This window comes from Myotis davidii, unplaced genomic scaffold (genome assembly GCF_000327345.1).
Source record: "Myotis davidii unplaced genomic scaffold, ASM32734v1 scaffold545, whole genome shotgun sequence".
Lineage (NCBI taxonomy): Eukaryota > Metazoa > Chordata > Mammalia > Chiroptera > Vespertilionidae > Myotis > Myotis davidii.
Genome location: NW_006296634.1, coordinates 396631 through 414014, shown reverse-complemented (window position 1 = coordinate 414014; position 17384 = coordinate 396631). Strand labels below are relative to the sequence as shown.

The following is a 17384-nucleotide window of genomic DNA, read 5'->3' as shown; positions in this document are numbered from 1 at the left end:
GGGTAAGGGCATGAGCGGGGGGGGCGGGGTAGAGGGTAACGTGGGGACAAGGACACATATGTAATATCTTAATCAATAAAAAATATATTTTAAAAAATGGATATTAAATAAATATTGATCTGAATATATATAGACAATGAACACATGAAGAGATGCTCAACATCATTAGCCATCAGGGATTGCAAATCAAACCACAATGAGATACCATTCACACCCACTAGGATGGCTATAAATAATAAGTATTGGTGAGGCTGTAGAGAATTTGGGACCACCATACATCATTGATGGGAATGTAAAATGGTGCAGCAATGCTGGAAAAGAGTTTGTGTTCCTCCAAAAGTTAAACATAGAACTACCATATGGTTCAGTAATTCCACTTCTAGGTACATGCCCAAAAGAATTGAAAGCAGGGACTCAAACAGATACTTGTATACCAATATTCATAGAGGCATTATTCACAATAGTCAAAAGGTGGAAGCAATCCAAATGACCCAATAAATCAAACTGATGAATAAAAAAATGTATTATATCCATACAGTGAAATATTTCTCAGCCACAAAATGGAATGAAACACTGATTCATGCTACCATATGTATGAACCTTGAATATATCATTCTAAGTAATAGAAGCTAGTCACAAAGGACCACATGTTATATAATTCCACTTATATGAAATACTCAGACTAGGCAAATCTGTAAAGATAGAAAGTAGACTAGTGGTTGCCTAGGTTTGGGGACCTGGAGGATTGAGAGATAATAGCTAAAGGGTAGAGGATCTTTTTAGGAGTGATAAAAATGTTCTAAAATAGATGTGATAGTTATATAACTCTGTAAACCAACACAAACATAACAAAAGCCACTGAACTGCACACTTTGAATTGTGCAGTATGTGAATTATATTTCATTAAAGCTGTTAAATTTTTTTTTTAAAGGTAGGGGGCAGAGCTTGTTATCTAATTAGCAGGGCACAGCAAAGAGGTTGAAAATCTCTAGGGCCTTCAAGACCAAAGGAATTACCACTGCTGGGGAAGAACTGGGTAATTTTCTAATACCAACTCCAGGAACCAACCAGCTAAGTGAACCCAAGGGAAGAACCATGGCCCTGGGAGATTTATCCAGGTTGTTTTCAGAACCTGTGTTTGTTCATCTCCCATGAATATATCCATGTCCAAAGAGGATACTGTATAGTGATACAGTTGTTCCCTCGCTTGGTCCTCTGTTCTTTCCAACGATAATGCATTAATTTCAGAGCTTAGCTCCAATATGGACATATTTCCTGTTTATTAATAACTATAGGCTCACAGAGCTGGAAGATCACCTCATCTCTAAGATGCAGAAAGTAGGGTCCAAAGGAGAGTTACCTGCTCAATCACACAGCCAGTAAATGTCATAGAGGAGACTGAAATCATTCCTGAAAATTCCCCATGCTAGTGACCATATCCCCAGTGAATCAGTAATAGCCTAAGAAGGCCAGGGCTCAAGTCAGGGGGAGGGGATGGATGGTAGGAGGCAAAGGAAGAGCGTAGGTGGAGATGGAGGTAGAAGGGGAGGTATGTGGAAAAGTACGTACATTTTTCCTCTTTTTAAAAAAATATATTTCATTGATTTTTTACAGAGCGGAAGGGAGAGGGATAGAGAGTTAGAAACATCGATGAGAGAGAAACGTCGATCAGCTGCCTCCTGCACACGCCCTACTGGGGATGTGCCCGCAACCAAGGTACACGCCCTTGACTGGAATCGAACCTGGGACCCTTCAGTCCACAGGCCGACGTTCTATCCACTAAGCCAAACCAGTTAGGGCCATTTTTTTCTCTTTAAGCTTGATTTCTTTCCATGTTGGCCTTTCCTAATTAACCATGTGGTTTTGTGGCCTAGAAGAATTGTTGGTTCTTAAAGGTTATTAAAGCGTTTAGGTCATTTTAAGAAATGGGCCAGAGCAGGAGGAAGGGAATATGAGTATTGCTGCTTTGGGGGATGGTCCTGGCTCCTCTGCTGGAGTGTAGAGTGGACGTGCTGTGGCCTCTGACAGCTTGTCCTTATCATATAACTTCATGTTTTCCTCCTCCTCCTTCTTCTAACACAAAACCACATCTTGATCTTACTTAGTAATACTGAGCAAGTTTTCACTCAAACAAGTGTGGAACCTGGTAAATTATCTTACAATAGCTACCTTAAATGTACTAAAAATAACTTAAAAACAACCATTTGAATGTGTGCCACTTGAGCGCCCCCATCTGCCTGACACCTAAGCCCACAGAAATGAAGGTGAAGATGGGAGTGACCTACCCTACATCAGCAAGTCTTCCTCCTGGAAATCACTGCTCTTGCTTAGGACCCCACATTAACTGGTCTCCTGGGAGAAGGAGCAAGCAGCACCATAATCCATTTTAAGGGTCCTTATTCTGGGATGGTTCCATGGTCCTTAAATAGGAGTTGGCAAATTCCACAAACAAGGGCTCCTGCATGCAGGCTCTCATGAGCTTGCCCTTGTCATCTCCCTGATCAAGGCTGACCATCAGCTAAGGTGTGGGTTGAGCAGCAAACTTAATGCTGCAGACTCCCCTAAATTCTTTAAATTGTACAAAGAAACTGTCCTCTTCCTCGTCACTATTGAGAAAATCAGCTACAGAATCATCATCATAATCTTTCTTTTCCTCGGGCTTTATAGTTTTTTGCAGTAAAAGCTGGTATTTTTTTCCTCAACAAGACGAGTTTCGGCATGCACTGCTCTCTGTGCTACCGGAAACAGGTCACAGAGCAGTAGAGCACTCCGCAGGCCAGGCGGTGCAGCGGTATTTGGGCTTCTCCAAGCAGTTCACACAGAGGAGGATGCTACCACTGAGCACGCCATGGTCTCCCACTCCTGCTGCGCACTCTAACTTCACGGTTTCTAAATGAACTTCTTCACGGTTGGGAAGTTCCCTTACTCTCACCTGCCCTTTCCAAGTCTTTCTCTGAAAAATATAATTTTCAAAAACAATTGATTTCAGAGAAGGGAGAGGGAGAGTGAGCTAGAAACATCAATGATGAGAGAGAACCATTGATGGGCTGCCTTCTGCACACCCCCCACTGGGGATCGAGCCCTCAACCTGGTGCCTGGGCTGGGAATCAAACCATGACCTTCTGGTTCATAGGTTGATGCTCAACCACTGAATCACACCGGCCGGGCAGTTCTGAAACTTTTTTGGTCTCAGAACCCCTACACACTCTTAAAAATTATTGAAGACCCAAAAAGCTTTTTTAAAAAATATATATTTTATTGATTTTTTCACAGAGAGGAAGGGAGAGAGATAGAGAGTTAGAAACATCGATGAGAGAGATACATCGATCAGCTGCCTCCGGCACCTCTCCCACTGGGGATGTGACCGCAACCCAGGTACATGCCCTCGACCGGAATCGAACCCGGGACCCTTCAGTCGGCAGGCCGACGCTCTATCCACTGAGCCAAACCGGTTTTGGCCCAAAAAGCTTTTATTTAAGAATCAAAGAGCTCTTGTTTATGTATCTGGGCTTTATTGATATTTACTGTATCATGAATTTAAAAAAAAATCTGCAAGTTCATTTCATAAATGTCAACATAAGTAACATTTTTATGAAAAAATATTTTCCAAAGCAAAAACATTAATAAGAAGAGTGGAATTTTTAATGCCTGGCTTAATAAAAGACAGACGGATACCCATATCTGCTTCAGTATTTGGTCAACTGTAATATAGTGTTATAGTTTAAGAATACAAAGAAATCTGGACTCATACAGATTCATAGTTGGAAAAGGGAGGAAAATTTTAATGGCTTTTTCAGATAATTTTGGTTATTCCCCTTTAATATCACACCAAAATTAAACAACTATTAGTATCTAGAATATATAAAGAACACTTTATTCTGTTATATTAAAATCTGTTGGTCTATCTTTGGATGATTCTTTTACTCATGCATGTTTTTTAAAAATCATGCATTAGTCATTTGGGAAATCTTGGTTCAATGAGTTATGCAGATCTTGAAAATATTGACATATTATCTATAATAATAAAAGCATAATATGCTAATTAGACTGGACATCCTTCCAGACGACCTTCCGGAGGAAGCCAAGGCTGTGAGGGAAGCCCAGGGTCCTGGGTGCCAGAGGGAAGCTAGTACCAGCAGCCGGGTGAAGGAAGGCCCAGCTCTTGCATGAATTTCATGCATCCGGCCTCTAGTATAATATGAAGAACTACATTTGTCATTAACATCACCTATCTTATCAAGAAAATCTTTACATTTTGGGAAACTGTCAACCAATGGCAATGAGTACAATTTTACAAATCCTCATTTTTGCCCCAACACTTGAATTTTATAATTGGAAACAAATACTATTTTCCTTCAAGTGGCAGGCTCCAGAAAATGTCTGCCAAATACACATATCTGACTTACCAAAATTCATGTTAGTCATGCTTTCAAGTAAAAATGGTGTTTCATGAAAAAGTGGTTAGTTCAGCTTGAAACTAGAAAAGTTTCACAAATGGTTTTCTGAGACAATCACTCAATGTATTTGAGACAATCAATGTACCTGAAAACAGCCAAGGTACAGCAGAAGTGCTCTATGTACACTTCCCATTTCTTCACACTGAATCTTTTTTAGAAGGGTGCAGAGCTTTAATCCTATCTAATAAAGAGGGAATATGCTAATTGACCTTCACACCATCACAAAGATGGCGGCACCCACAGCTAATAAGGAGGGAATATGCTAATCAACTGCCATGCCCTCAAAGATGGCAGCACCCACAGCCACAAGATGGCTGGCAGGGGAAGGCAGTTGGGGGCAACCAGGCTGGCAGGGGAGGGCAGTTGGGGGTCACCAGGCTGGCAGGGGAGGGCAGTGGGGGTGATTGGGCCGGCAGGGGAGCAGTTAGGCGTCAATCGGGCTGTCAGGGGAGTGGTTAGGGGGTGATCAGGCTGGCAGGCAGAAGCAGTTAGGGACAATCAGGAAGGCAGGCACGCCGTTGGGAGCCAGCAGTCCCGTATTGTGAGAGGGATGTCCGAATGCTGGTTTAGGTGGGATCGGGCCTAAACTGGCAGTCGGACATCCCCCAAGAGGTCCCAGATTGGAGAGGGTGCAGGCTGAGCTGAGGGACACCCCCACCCCCAGTGCATGAATTTCATGCACCGGGCCTCTAATATAACACTATACATATATATATCCCACATTCAAAGGCTGTTAAATCACGTTGCTTACCCATATCTTCAGAGAAAAATCACTTCTACTGGCGTGGTAAACAACCTGCTTCCCTATTTATAATGGTCTGGCCCTCAAGCAACTTCAGGGCATGTAATGGCTCCTCCTTCATTTATAATTTCTCCTTTATTAGTAGTTTAGCTAAAGGTTTGTCAATAAAACAACTCACTTTCCTTGATTTTTTTCTATTGTCTTTTTTTTAAAATTGATTTCAGAGAGGAAGGGAGAGGAGAGAGAGAAACATCAACGATTAAAGAGAATCATTGGCTGCCTCCTGCATGCCCCCCTATTGGTGATCGAGCTCACAATCAGGGCATGTGCCCTGATTGGGAATCAAATTGTAACCTCCTGGTTCATAGAGTGATGCTCAACCACTGAGCAACACTGGCCACGCCCGACATTGAATATTTAAAATACATGTACTCAAGGGTAAAGTTTTAATAAAATTAATTTTTCCTGCTTCAGCCTGAGTAAAATTGCCCCCCCCCCTTGCTTTGAAAGCTCAGTGGGGAAGACTACATTAACTACTATATAGTTTGATACCATTGCCTAAGGCACCAGCAATTTTTACCCCCATTGCAAAAGTCAACACAGTGAAAAGTAATACCTTAGAATGATAATAAAAACAATTTTGATTTCATGGACTCCCTAAAAAAGCCTTGTAGCTTCCAGAAGCCTACAGACCATACTTTGAGAACTCTGGCAATATACATGTGTGTGTATGTATGTATATGTTGAAATATATGTAAAATATTTTCCCCTTAAGTTCACATTTCTGTACGTTCAATATAATCCCTAGATTTGATCTGCCAGAGTTTAAGAGGGCCCTCTGGGCAATAAGTTTCACCTAGAGACCTGATCACAATTTTTCTTATAGTTTTTATGATCTTGTCCAGACTCATGTCTCAACTAGACTCTCTATGTGTTCTTTTGGGGCCATAGCAGACACCATGCCACTTCCTTGGGGAAGAACATTTGGGAAATGGCACTGTTACCTGCCCTGCAGGTGAACGCCATGCTGCGTCTCCTGATTTATGGGTCTGCCTTGATGAGCAAGAGGTGTGGTAAACTAAATTGAGTCCAAACACTCCACACGAGTCCCCAAGATCAGCCTTCAGAGTGACTCAGTTCTCACTTATAAGCCAAAATTGCTTCCTGAGTTGGAATCCTGGGCTTGCTCTCTCCTCACATTGGTAAGCAATGATGTACTTTAATTCTAACAGGAAACATCAGAGGGTAATAGATGGGATCATGTAGGTCACCTCAGAGATTTTCCTGATCCTAATGACCAGCCCTCTAGTTCTTCCTTTATTAAAAGTGGGAGTGTGAAGACTACGTGACTCCTTAAGGGTCCTAATTCACTACATGCCAGATCACCAGGACCTGGAAAATAAGGTGATTTTTGTTGTGGGGGTTATTGTTTAACTGTTCTCTCATCAAACCATGAGATTCCAAACTTTTGCCAGTCCTGAAACCTTCTAAAGTCTGTGATAGAATGCCATGGTACCAGCCAAGGAGGTACTATGACATTCTGTCACAGACTTTAGAAGGTGGGTGTGTTCTAAGTGGCAGGGTACAAGGGGACATATGAAGCAGGGTGTTTGGAGTGGTTAGTCTTAGGTTTCCCAAGTGTGGGACAGGAGGTGGGAACTTCATTGTGATGTACGTGGTAAGCTTCTGGGTTTCTCCAAAGGGTCTACTATGGACTAGGTCTTCTGGGCTAAACTCTTATACACCTCCTCATACTTATTCTTCAATGTGATTCTTGGCCTTCCCTTTTAATTAGTACTGAGAGGTGGAGGGAAGCTTACAGAATTGCTGCTAATAGTCATATTTTCATTATGCATCTTTCTGTGGAGGCAATACTATATATATATATATATATATATATTCGCCAAGGATTTACCTGAGAGAACAGTGACTTAACATGACTTTTCTGCAGAGAGATGCTTCCTTCTGTTACAATTTGACATGTTAAAAAATGTTTCCCCCAATTACAGTAGAGATGTAGCTATGTTCCTGCTTAGTATGTTTCTCTTGAGGGTTTCTGGCTGACTTACTATGTAATGTTCTATATCAGCTAAGTTCTCATTGCCATCTGAAACCAACACATATGGTGAACCTATCATCATCTTCAACTGAAAAATAATTGTTCCTGCTTAATTTCCCTAACACTCTCAATAAATATCCCATTTGATCAATCTCCTGATTTTATACCTGTAGTGATTTTTTCTTACAAACTTTATTTTTTTTCCTGATTACCAGAGTAATATACACATTACTTATAGAAAAACTGAAAACAAATATGTAAAATAAATAAAAACCACCCATTGTACTACGATCCATAGAGAATCTCTGTCTGGTGTATGTCATTTTGATGTATTAGAATATTCTATTCATTTTAGTGTGTACTGGGAATATCATATGCCTCTTATTTTATAATTTTATTTCATTTAAAATTTTTAAAAAACTCTTAATATGTGAACATTTTTAATGACTATAGACTCAAATTGCAAACCATAATTAAGTTAAACATTTTCCTGTTAGGTATTTAGGTTGCAATATTTTTTTCCTATGTAATATTTTGTGCCCATGTCTGATTAACTTTTTCTAAAAAATTCAGTAATTTTATAGACACGTTCACTAAAAGACGATGCATCTATGAATATTACTTTGAAATTAGTTGAAAATCCATTAATGAAAGTTATAGAAATATTATTCATTAGAAAAATATACTTTTCCTATTTCAAGGAAAGAAACTAATTGTTTCTCTATTGATGATTAACTCCTTTTTTTGTTAATCCTCACCTAAGGATATTTGGATATTTTTCCACTGCTTTTCAGAGAGAGTGCAAGGGGGAGGGGGGAGACAGAGAAAGAGAGAGAGAGAGAGAAACATCAACATGAAAGAGTTACATCAACTGGTTGCCTCCCTCACACAACTGGGGTTGGGGAGTGAACCTGCAACACAGGTACTGGATCTTGACTGGGAATCATTATGATGTATACTTTAAACTAATATTATACGTCAATTATATCTCAATAAAACTGGAAAAAATAAAAATTTTAATTTTTAATTAAACATTTGAAATTTTAGAGTTAAAAGAAAAGCTGTGAAGATAGTACCCACATATTACATTAGGTTAGTTCAGTGGTTGGCAAACTCATTAGTCAACAGAGCCAAATATCAACAGTACTTTTTTAAAATAGACTCGCCCAGGCTGAAAACCGACTTCTGCGCATGGGCCACGAAGTTTCAATCGCACTGTACACATGCCCGCACGTGGTATTTTGTGGAAGAGCCACACTCAAGGGGCCAAAGAGCCGCATGTGGCTCATGAGCCACAGTTTGCCGGCCATGGGACTAGTTCATTTGTCACAATTAATGACTTATAGTGATATACTATTAGCTAATTGATGTAATTATTAACTAAGTTCCATACTTTATTTACATTTCCTTTGTGTTTGCTTCATGTCCTTTTCCTGTTTCAGTATCCCATCCAGGATACCACATTACATTTAGTCATCGTCATCTCCTTAGGCTGCTCTGGACTATGACAGTTTCTTATATTTTTCTTTTTTAAAATATATTTTTATTGATTTCAGAGAGGAAGGGAGAGGAAGAGAGAGAGAGAAACATCAGTGATGAGGGGGAGTCATTGATTGGCTGGCTGCCTTCTGCACATTGGACTGAGCCCGCAACCCAGGCATGTGCCCTTGACTAGAATTGAACCGGGGACCCTTTGGTCTGCAGGCCGACACTCTATCCACTGAGCCAAACCAGTGAGGGCTCTTATACTTTTCTTGCACACAATATCAAGGGTACAGTTTATCAACATGACATCACTATGATTGATCACCTGACTGAGATAGTGTTTGTCAGTTTTCTCCACTATAAAGTATTTCACCCCCAACTTTCACACTGTACTCTTTGGAAGAATGTCACTTTGCACAGTCCATACTTAGGAGAGGGGAGTTAATGCTTCACCTCCTTGAGGGCAGAGTATCTACATAAATTTGGAATTCTTCTAAACGGAAGATTTATCTATTCTCCCGTTTATTTATATATTCAATCATTTATTTATATCCATATGAACTCTTGAATATTTATGTTATACTTCAGGTTATAATCCAATACTATTTATTTGCTCAAATGTTTCAGCTTTGGCTACTAGGGGCTCTCAGTTAGCTCCTATATCTCTTTTGATATACGTAGTGGTGTGTGTGTGTGTGTGTGTGTTTAGCACCTTCCTACTTGGCATTATAAGATGCTCCAGGCTCAGCTTGTATATTTCCTGCCCCATCCTAGAATCAGCCATTTCTCCAAGGAACGAACCATGGTTCCTTTTATTGAAGAATGATATTAAAAACCAAGATCTGGGTGCAAAGTGTATATATTGCTACTGGAGTGTCATTGTTTCTAGGTCTGCTCAGCTGACAGAGCAAGGAAAACTATGTGTGAATCCTATCTGTGTATATACACATGCCTATACATGTGTTTTTTTTTAAATATATTTTATTGATTTTTTTTTTTTTTTTTACAGAGAAGAAGGGAGAGGATAGAGAGTTAGAAACATCAATGAGAGAGAAACATCGACCAGCTACCTCCTGCACACCTCCCACTGGGGATGTGCCCACAATCAAGGTACATGCCCTTGACCAGAATCGAACCTGGGACCCTTCAGTCCGCAGGCCGACACTCTATCCACTGAGCCAAACCGGTCAGGGCACCTATACATGTTTTTTACATGTATCCACTTGTAACCATATTTAACTTCATATGAATTCATACTGATGCCTCCAACTCTAATCCATTACCACATGAATCATTCTAGCGTCTAGCCTCTTCCACTTGTTTATCTGCAATCTCCCACTTCAACAGTGAGAAACTAAGCCCCCACCATCTATTTACATAACTGTTCAATTCTAGTACACATACAAAGTGGTTTCTGATGTGTAATACATATCCCTATGGGAAACAACGTTGTCAACTACGGTACAGTTCTTACGTGCTGCTCCTTTTGCCTTTGGTCTTAGAGCCACCACTCATTTTCAAAGTTACATAGGTCAGTACCTTTTTCCTTTACTCCCTTCAGTGAAGTTGTTTCACGCATTTATATAATACAATTAGATTCTTTTCTCATAGTCTGCATTCCATTCTGGAATTCCCTGATCTACTAAATTATTTAATTTTTTCCCCATACATTAAAGTAAACTCTGTATATAAAGTTCTATGGATTTTTGACAAATACATAGTATCATGTACTTACATTACTGTATCATACAAAATACAATACCATATAGAATTTTATCACCCCCTCCCCTCCAAAATCTTCTGTGTTTCACCTATTCAACTCTTCCCCCACCCAGACTCCTGCAGTCACTGATGTGTTTATCAACTCCGTGGCTTTGCCTTTTCCAGAACATCATATAAATAGAACCATACAATATGTAGCCTTTTCAGACTGACCTCTTCCACTTAGCAATATACGTTTAAAATTCATCTATGTCACAACAGCATGAAACGTATCAAAAGGGAACAGATGAAGAGGGCAAAGGGGCTTAATATATGGTAACTAAGGGAGACTAGAGTGCGATTATCATAGAATTGTACACTTGAAACATATAGTTTTATTAATCAATGTCACACCAATAAATTGAATTAAAAAATAAAATTTAATCTCAGAGGGAAGGTGGGGTTGGGTGAGTGGGAAGAGATCAAACAAAGAACTTGTAAGCATATATGCATAACCCATGGACACAGACAATAAAGCCTGGGGTAGGGGGTAGGGGTGGGCTAGAAGTGGTCAATGGGGGACAAAGGGGACATATGTAATACTATCAATAATAAAGATTTAAAAATAAAATAAAATTTATCTATACCTTTGCATAGCTTGATAATTCATTCCTTTTAATTACTGAATAATATCCCATTGTGTGGCTGCTACACTATTTGTTTATTCACTTATTGAAGAACATCTTAGTTGCTTCCAGGTTTTGGTGATTAAGAATAGAGCTGCTATAAACATTCACATGCACGATATTATATAGATATAAGTTTTCAAATCAGTGGGTAAATACCTAGGAGTGCAATTGTGAATTGCATAGTAAGACTATGTTTAGCTTTATAAGAAATTTCCAGGTTGGCCACTGTGGCTCAGTGGTTGCACATTGACCTATGGACCCGGAGGTCATGGTTCAATTCCTGGTCAGGCCATATGCCCAGGTTTTGGGCTCTATGCCCAGTGTGGGGTGTGCAGGAGGCAGCCAAGCAATGATTCTCTCTCATCATTGTTGTTTCTATTTCTCTCCCTTTCCCTTACTCTCTGAAATAAAAATAAACAAATAAAATAAAATAAAAAGAAATTTCCAACCTCTCTTCTATAGTGGCTGCACCATTTTGTATTCTCACTAGCAATGAGAGAGTTTCTATTGCTTTGCATCCTTGCTAGCAATTGATATTGTCATTTATTTGGATTTTAGCCATTCTAATAGGTGGAAATAAAAATTTAAAGAAAGGATCTTGATATACAAAGCTACATTTCTCTTCAGAAAGTTTGTATTGATTTCTCTGGAGTAACTTTTGTTCTTATGCTTCTTTGTTCCCCACATTTAATCAGGCACCAAGTCATGCTGCTTCTTTATACTTGCTGACAGTTTCTTTTTCTGTCAGATAGCCACTGTTCTGATCCAGGCCTTCATTACCTCACACCTGGACTAAGTGCAATAGCAAGATTGCTTGTTTCCTAGATTCCAGTATCTCCTCTTCCAACCCGACTCACACAACAGAGTCAAAACAACAAAAAATTATAATCTTCTTTTAACAATTTTTATCTTGGTAACTTTACTTTCCAAGACCTACAGTGGGTGGCCTATTGAACCAAACTGAAAGCCTTCAGTCCATTATTCAACATTTATGTAACTAAATTTCTCTTTAATCCCATTTCCAATTTCTCCACACTAACCAACTTAGTCTTTTTACCTGACACAGAATTTGAAGACTTTCCATTCTTTGTCATCATTCCTAACATTCCTTTCCATTTGGAATGCTTTGTCTCTTCTATTTCCCTCAGTCAGTATCCTAGCTCAAAATGATCATAATCAAAGCTTTTTCCTAAACAAACTCACTCCATTTTGATTTCTCTTTTAGGTCCCACTTATTCAATACTGTAAAATAGTTACACTGTCTTGAATTAGATTTTCTGTTACTTAAGACTGTTCTCTATTATTCATGTGCATTCTTTCAATCTAACCATCAGTCAATAAGTACATTCATCAATGTAACGGAAAAGAAATACGTGAAATATTCTGATTATTTTACATTTTCTCTAAAGCTCTTGACACAGTGCAGGAATTGAATAAATGCTAGTTGGATTAACAGATTTAAAAATTGCACAACTGGACTTCCAATCAAGATAGTGGCACAGGTAAATGTGGTACTGGAACCCTCCCACGACCACATCAAAATTATAACTACAGAATAGTCGTCACTCAGAACCACCTGAAATCTAGATGAATGGAAATCCTACAACTAGGGATTTAAAGAAGCCACACTGAGATTGGTAAGAGGGGCAGAGACTCAGAACAAGCTGGTTCCACATCCACACCAGGCCCCCAGCCCAGGGTTCCAGTGCCAAGGGAAAGAAGTCCCCTTAATTTCTGGCTGTTAAAACTAGTGGGGATTGTGGCTAAGATGGAGGGCTGCTGGGGTCCCAGGCAGTTCCTCTCAAAGGGCCCATGCATGGACTTACTTGGACTCACTCCCTCTGAGCTCCAGTGCTGGGGCAGTAGCTCATGAGGAACTAGGGACACATGGTGTTAGAACTAAATTGTCTGGCATTAGGGAGAGAGCTAGACAATAGTGCTTGCAGAGGCCATTGTCCTTTTCTGAGCTCTCCCAACAGAGCTGACAGGTGGGCACCATATCTGAATCTCCATCAACCTGGCTCACATTGTTCCCCCTGCCCTGGTGATTCTAAGACCCCACCCTGCTCAACTTGCAGGCCTACCCAAGCCATTTCTAGGGGCTTTTCCATAAAACTGGCCTCTCTTGTCTCATGCTTCAGACTTCCTAAAATCTCTCAGACAAAGAGCATCCAGCCTCTCCATACCCTATACCTCTTGCTAAGTGGCCCCGGGCCCGGCAATAGTGGCAGCCAGCCTTGGTTTGCAGTTTGGCCTCTCCTGGGCACTTCTGAGCCCAGCACAAATAGCAATGATCTGCAGATTGCTCTTTAACTTGTGCCAGGTGGCCCGAGGCAGGGCATAGGCCAGTGATGGCGAACCTTTTGAGCTCGGCGTGTCAGCATTTTGAAAAACCCTAACTTAACTCTGGTGCCGTGTCACATATAGAAATTTTTGGTATTTGCAACCATAGTAAAACAAAGACATGTTTTTGGTATTTATTTTATATATTTAAATGCCATTTAACAAAGAAAAATCAACCAAAAAAATGAGTTCACGTGTCACCTCTGACACACGTATCATAGGTTCGCCATCACTGGCATAGGCAGTGGCTGACCTTGCACTTCCCAGGAGGCCCAAAGCCAGTGTACCCAGTAGGTAGCTTCAGACCAGGCCAGATTACCACCATACCACTTCCACAAGCAACACATTCAATGGGTGGACTCGGTGAGCACCAAAGCCCCACTGAAGCAAGTCTTCCTCTGTAGAGTCGACTCTTGCACAGCAGCTCCCTCACTGTAGTTGCAGATGGTCCACACTGCTATTCCCCTATGGTGTCAATCCCTCCCATTGATGCCAACAGCAATCAAGGACAGTGCACACAGCCCACACAGGGGGCATCTGTAGCACCCAGTGTGGGTGACTGGGGAGGCTGTGCCACTGGGCCCTACAGGACACCTACTCTACCAAATATGGGAGACAGAGCAGTCCTATCTAATACAGAGAAACAAACATAGAGAAGCATCCAAAATGCAGAGACAAAGAAACAGGTCCCAAATGAAAGGACAGGAGAAATCTCCAGAAAAAGAATTAAATGAAATGGAGGCAAGGAAACTACCTGATATAGAGTTCAAAACAATAGCTATGCCCCACTGGTGTGGCTCATTGGTTGAGCGTTGGCTCAGGAACCAGGAGGCCACTGGTTTGATTCCCACTCAGGGCACATGCATGGGTTGTGGGCTTGGTCCCCTGTGGGGGGCGTGCAGAAGGCTGCCAGTTGATGTTTCTCTCTCATCAATGTTTCTGTCTCTCTATGCCTCTCTCTTCCTCTCTCTCTAAAAAAATCTATAAAAAACATATCAAAACAAAGCAAATAGCAATGGTTATAAGGATGCTCAAGGAACTTAGTGAGAATTTCAACAGCATGGAAAAGGACATAGAAACCATAAAAAAGAACCAGTCAGAAATTACAGATATACTAACTAAAATGAAGAATAATTTACAGGGAATCAACAATGGAGTAGAGAATGCTGAGAATCAAATCAGCGATTTGGAATATGAGGAAGCAAAAAATACCCAGAAGAGCAAAAAGAAAAAATTATCCCCCCAAATGAAGATAGTGTAAGAAGCCTCTGGGATAACTTCAATTGTACCAACATTTGCATCATAGGGATGCCATAAGGAGAAGAGAGAGAGCAAGAAATTGAAGACCTATTTGAAAAAATAATGATAGAAAACTTCCCTAACCTAATGAAGGAAGTAGACATACAAGTCCAGGAAGTACAGAGTCCCAAACAAGATGAACCCAAAAGGCCCACACCAAACACATCATAATTAAAATGCAAAAAGTTAAAAACAGAGACAGAATCTTAAAAGCAGTAAGAGAAAAGCAATTAATTACCACAAGTGCTTCCTGGAGAATAGAGAGTAGGTTAGAAAGTTAGACATCTGTAGCATTGTTTGTTATACCACCCCCCAAAAAGGAGAAACAATCTAACTGTCCATCATTACAGAACTGGACAAATAAATGGCATAATCAGTCAACAGAATAGTATGAAGCAGAAAACAAGAATGACCGAGTTCTCTAAATACTAACATGGAATACCTCTAGAATAAATTAGGTGACAAAAAGCAAGATACAAAAGTGTGTATAGTATGCTGTTGCTTGTGTTAAAAAGGCAAAAAATAAATTGACATGTATAGAATTGCTTATATATGTATAAAATCTCTAGAATGATATTTAATAGCCTAATAATATAGTTTTCTTGTGAAAGGGAATCTGGGTGTTTAGTGGGCAATGTAAAAGACTCCTTTTATCATATTCTTAAAATAATTCTTAAAATTTGAACTATATTGATCCACTGCCTCCTGCACGCCCCCTACTGGGGAGCAAGCCCACAACCCAGGCATGTGCCCTGACCGGGAATCGAATTGGTGACCTCTCAAGGCATGGAACAACGCTCTCTCCACTGAGCCACACCGGCCAGGGCAACTTCATATTTCTTATGAGGAATTTAGTCTTTTATTACCTCAGAAGTTTTAAAAATTCTTGGTCTATACAATGTTTCCCCTTTCCTTTTCCTTCTCTATGTGAAAGATGGTTAGAAAAGGGTATTGTTTTTTTTTTTAATGTTTTCAGGAATTCAACTCCCTTTAAAATATATTTTAATTGATTTTAAGGGAAGGAAGAAAGAGGGAGAGACACAGAGAGAAACATTGATGGGTTGCCTCCTGACTGGGGACCTAACCCACAACTTGGGCTGGGAATTGAACTGCTGACCTTTCTGTGCACGGGACCACGCCCAACCAACTGAGCCATACCCACCAGGGTGGAAGAGAGTGTTTTGAAACCAAGTACAATTCTACCCCAATACATATTCCTACTCATTTTCTAAGGGAAAACATTTATTCTAATGCTCTTTTCTAACAAAAATATTTTTAAGAAGGATTTTTCTTTCTACAACTTATTAAACATTTAAAAAATCAGTGTATTACCTTTTTTTTTTATTAGGAAATATCATCTTAAGAGATAACATATTGGAACTAAGATTACCCACCCCATCACACTAATACTTATTGATATTTTACATTGAATACATTCAGTGAGAATTTATATATTCACCAGTTAGTTTTCACATTTGTAAAATCACATGAATGTGGTTTATATGGAAATATTAAATGATTTTAAATACAGACCTTATATAGCAGTCACTAAGTCTAGGAGATTGGGAGTTCCTAACTCCCATACTTACGGTCAAACTACTGACAGTGACTTAGGTAAAGGTCCAGGAGAAAAAAAAGATTATTGCTCAATCGTATTTTCCTGGCTAACAGCAGGGTTGGTTGCTAGGTATTGAGGAATATTTTTTTTATATACTGAGAGAATATTTTTGTCTCATACTGGAAAAAGATGTATATACCTAAATTTCCTCTGCCCTTGAGTTCCATTACATTTGTTTAAAGAATTTAATGAATTTGTTCAGGGAGTTGCATCAGAAATTATTTTTGTATTGGTGGTAGGAATGACAAATAGTTCCTTTGTAATGTTGCACCAGTCAATACCTGTTTTTGCCTGAGGATATATCCATGCCAATTCTGGATAATCCAGCTTTGAAGTGGGATGGGCACTGCTGGGTTTCTTTTGTTGGTGTTATTAGTTTGGGCTGTGACCTAGTCACACATGGCCTTAAAAACTTAAACAGCACTGAGGATATGGGCTAATTAAGTGCCACAAATTCTAACTACAGCCAACGTGTACTTGGCATTTACATCAAAATAGTTTTCTAGAAAAGGTACAAGACTCTTTTCCCATTTTTTTTTTCACAACTTATTAACTAGGAAGAACATTTACCTAACATGCTCTGCTCATAGGAAACACTGTCCTTTTTTTTGCATGTGAAATGCCAAATGAGCAATGACTAAACCAAAGCGATTTTTACAATCTTCAAAACGTTCTTTAAATAAATGTTAGGCAGAATCTTTTTAAAAGTCATTTTTTAAAAATCATTAGATTCTTTACAGAATTTTCAGATTCCAGTTCAAGGAGGGGGGGGGGGTAAAATATTAAATATTGCACAATCAATACAAAGTCCTTTGTTAAAGTTGCAAAAGAGGCGACAATGCCAAATCGTTTGCTTTTAGCCAGTCTCCGTTGGCTAAGTATCATGCAGACATTCTCTGGGTCAAAGGACATTTGCCATACAAATACGAATTTCACCAAGGGTCTTTCTTGTGATCTTTGATCATAGGATTGGCTGGAGCAAGCATATTTA

At 39.7% G+C, this 17384-nt stretch overlaps 1 pseudogene; it reads right to left on the bottom strand.

Annotated features, from left to right (window-relative positions):
- Positions 1–2072: 2072 nt before the first annotated feature.
- Positions 2073–7340, bottom strand: LOC102768667 (annotated as a pseudogene).
- Between the last annotated feature and the right edge of the window lie 10044 nt (positions 7341–17384).